The following is a 4,144-nucleotide window of genomic DNA, read 5'->3' as shown; positions in this document are numbered from 1 at the left end:
GAAGTAAAAAAAATTCAAATTTTTAATCTAGAAATATTTATTTTCAATTTTAAAGATAACTACAGATTTACCTTTGGCAAGGGCTCGACATTTTTAGTCTGTCAGGCAAGGCTTTTCCTCCTTCATTGATCTATAACTGCATGAACATTTTTGAGGGAATCCTTGGGTTGCCCTAGGGTTTTCCCCGAATGATCGATGGGAATAGCAGCAACTATTTGTGAAATTTGAGTTTCTATCATTTTGTTAAAACTTAATTGATTTTTCACCGAGGAGGATAAACTTTCTATTTTAGAGTTGATGTTCCCTAGCATTTAATCATTGTACATCAACTTTTTAGTGATGTTTTCATTAATTTTAACTTGGCCTAAAACCAAGTCTTTAAAGGAAGGTTGATTCAAATTGTAATTAGAGTTGAAGTTCGAATTACCTTGCGGGCGGGATTGGTTGTTCCACCCATTATTACCTTGTGGTTAACCAAACCCATTGTTGATGTAAGCTGCTTCTTCGTGGGTTTCAGGGCAGTCATTCCTCGAATGGCCAACATCACCATAGACCTCACATGTCATGTGTGAGTTCAAGGCCTGGATGGAGCCCTTCATTATTTCTTTGTCTTGGGCCCGTTCCTCCAATCTTTTCATCAATAAATCTATTTTTGCTGCAAGCATATCCATCTCCTTCATGGTATGCATGCATTTTTGTGATTTTCTTTCTTTCCCCATCTTTGATTTGACACCATTTTATTGATGAGAGTCGTGGTTCCATCAATGGTGAGGGAAAGAAAGGCACCTCCAACAGCAGCGTCGATGTGCCCTCTAGACATGATTTTTAATCCACCATAAAAATATTGAAGCACTAACTAGTTTTCGATCCCATGGTGTAGGCATGCTTGGATGTAGTCCTAAAGCCTTTCCCATGCCTCGGGAATGAATTCTGTGGTGTTTTGCTAGAAGTTGGAAATTCATCCCCTCAGGGCATTGGTTTTACCCATAGGGAAGAACTTGGCGAGGAATGCCATGAAACACTTGTCCCATGAGTTGATAGCTTCCTGTTATTTGTTGAACCACTGTTTCACCCTCCCTGAGAGGGAGAAGGAAAAGAAGCGAAGCCTGATGTTCGTAGGTGCAACATCTTTGATGACTTTGGTGTCGCACAGCTTGAGGAAGTGTTGGAGATGTGCGTTCATGTCCTCACTTGACAAATCAAAGAACAGGTTTGCCTGCACCTTCCTGATGAGGCCAGTGTGGAGCTCAAAGTTCTCGATGCTGCTGTTGATAGCCAGCCTAACGGGAACGTTGGCAATAGCGGGGACAGAGTAGTCACGGAGAGTCTTGTCCATGATTGGAGTAGCGGATGGTGTGGGAGTGACTAGTTCATCTGTCGGTGGAGTGGTAGAAGAAGAAGCAGCACAAGACCTATTCTTCCTTAGGAGTGCCTCTAGATTTGTGGTGTAGTTGTTTGGATGATCAAAATTAGTCATACACTATCCTATTTTCATCCACAATAGGAGAAAACAAGCAAAATTAGCCTACATAAACAATGGCTACCTTACATACATATTATCAAGAATATGTCTGTCGGTGCAGAAAGTGACCAACACGTAAATATTTGTAGTTTTGCCATACGTTGTGATCGGATGTGGCCTAGCACTCAATGACACAGGGTTTATACTAGTTTAGGCAACGTTCCCTACATCCAGTTTGAGTCGGTCGGTGACTTTATTCCTGAGACTAGGTGCTTGAAGTTTGCTATGGGGTTACAAACAAGAGGGAGAAAGATGGGGGTGCAAGAGGTCTGGTCAGACTCCAGACTGAAGGGTCGAGAGTGATGGGAGCTCCTACATGCGCTAAGTATTTGAGCATGCACTCTGTGTAGCTTTAGAGTGTCTAAAGCTAGCAGAGGGTAAATCGATCATTGATTGTTTGAATTGTTCGAGTCCTCCCTTGGAGAGTTGTTGATGGATCGATCATCTTTGTTGGGAGAGAGCGCATCTCCTATTATAGATGAAGGGGATGGCCTTACAAGTGAGAGAGAGAGTGTACGTATGCTACTAAGTCTTGTTGCCCATGTTGTCGAGTACGAGATGATGGTAGGCGCCCACAATAATGTTTATGCTAGACATTCACCATGTATGGCAAATGACGATGCCCATAACACTGTTGATGCCTAGAGGCATGTGGGGGGGGGGGTCTTACCATGTTTGCATGGTATGGGGATTGATGGCGCCCATAACACTAGAGGGCAAAATGTCAGCGCCCACAACACTGCTTGGGTTCTGACATGCCTCGAAGGTTGCAGGGCACCCTTTTGACATGTCTTGTCGGTACTGCAGGTGTACAGGGTATGGTCCTTGGTATTGCAGTTGACTTGAGCGCCCTACCTTACTTGCTCTATCTATTTCCGAGGTCCTCACCGAGCGGGCATCCCCAGTCGGTTGGTCTCAGTCGGCTTCGACTATGCCAATTGGAGAAGAGCTATAAGCAGAGGTTCAGTGCATCCTCAGTCGGAGAGGTGGGTTGGAGTCAGAAGCGGTGTTTGGGTAGGCCTTTTGGTCAGAGTCGAAAGCGGGCAATGTTCCTCCTTGGCCAGGCCTTTTTATCAGAGAGGCAGGCTAGAGTCGGAAGCGAGCGCTATTCCTTCTCAACCAGTCCTTCCGGTCGAAGATTGGATTGCCCTTCTAGCCTATCATTAGGTATTTGGGCTAGCCCAAGAGTTACATGTCATTCGCAATGTTATCTGCTGGGCTGAGCCTTTGCTGGGAAGTAGGTCCACAAGGGACCCTAGGTTTTTGAACCTGGCAGGAGCCCCCGAGCCCCTAGGCAATTCGGGTAGAATCAGCAGGTGCATGCCCATGGGTGTAGCCCCTGAGCCCCTAGGAGATTCGGGTAGAATCATCTGGGGGCTTTTGTGTTGCCAGTGGGGGAATTTTTTGTTTCGATGGCGAGTGCGCGCAAGCGCACCCACGGGTGTAGCACCCGAACCCCTAGGTGATTCAAGCAGAATAACCTGGGGGGTTTTGTCAGTAGGCGTGTGTGTGTGTGTACCTTGGTGGGCATAGCCTCCTCCTTTCAGTTTCTGACCCATTGTTTCTAGGAGCGTGGTCCCAGGCGTTTGGTCATGGTCGAGGGACTGGGTGGGATGGAGTCATCAACCAGGTCATCAGGCATGCCGAGGGATCGGTTGAGACAGACTCATGGATCTAGGCATCGAGCGTAGCCAAGGGATAGTTGAGGGATTAGCCGGGATGGACTCATGGACCAGGCATCGAGCATAGCCAAGGGATCAGGCAAGATGGACTCATGGACCTAGGCATCGGGTGAAGTTGAGGGACAACTGAGGGATCGGGCAAGATGGACTCGCGGACCAGGCGTTGGGCACAGCTAAGGGATCGGGCGAGATGGAGTTGTGGATCCAGGCATTGGGTGAGATGGACTCGTGAACCCAGGCATCGAGCGTAGCCAAGGGATTAGGCAAGATGAACTCACGGACCAGGCATCGGGCGTAGCCAAGGGATCGAGCGAGATGGACTCGCGGACCTAGGCATCAGGTGTAGCCAAGGGATCGAGCGAGATGGAGTCATGGACCTAGGCGTCGGATGTGCTGAGGGATGGGGTGAGTCTAAGTCATGGATCTAGGCTCCAAGCGTAATGAGGGATCATGTGAGTCGGAGTCATAGATCCAGGTGTTAGGCGCAATGAGGGATCGAGCGAGTTAGAGTCATGGATCTAGGTGTTGGACGTGCCAAGGGATCAGGTGAGTTGGAGTCACGGATCTAGGTGCAGGGCGCAACCAAGGTCGTGCCAAGGTGTTTGGGTTGGTAGGGGTCAGTTTGAGTTTCGTCCATTACCCCGTCTGCTGTTTTCACAACCAGAGGGGCTGAGCTAACGTCGCTTGCCTCGATGGCTCAAGTGATGCACTCGGTGAGCTCGCTAATAGACACATTCAAGTGAAATCTAGGTCTGTCGTTCATGATGGGGTTGACATAGCCCTCATGTGGCATTCCACTGCTCCTTAACCTGAGTCCTAGCAGATGCCTGGGTTGTTCTAAAGATCGACCCGGGTGGCACACTGGCCTCCCCTCGATGGAGATTCTATGGGCATGGCTCGAGGTTAGTATTGAACAGGAATGTTGAGATGACCCTATCTA

The 4,144-nt window shown here is 48.2% G+C and overlaps 1 non-coding gene across 1 annotated transcript; it reads left to right on the top strand.

Annotated features, from left to right (window-relative positions):
- Positions 1-866: 866 nt before the first annotated feature.
- Positions 867-973, top strand: LOC136494991 (small nucleolar RNA R71). The gene has a single exon (XR_010768782.1). It is a non-coding gene; the product is annotated as a small nucleolar RNA R71 (small nucleolar RNA).
- The last annotated feature ends 3,171 nt before the right edge of the window (positions 974-4,144 follow it).

This window comes from Miscanthus floridulus, chromosome 11 (assembly GCF_019320115.1).
Source record: "Miscanthus floridulus cultivar M001 chromosome 11, ASM1932011v1, whole genome shotgun sequence".
NCBI classification, from domain to species: domain Eukaryota; kingdom Viridiplantae; phylum Streptophyta; class Magnoliopsida; order Poales; family Poaceae; genus Miscanthus; species Miscanthus floridulus.
This window is presented reverse-complemented; position numbering and strand designations above follow the sequence as displayed.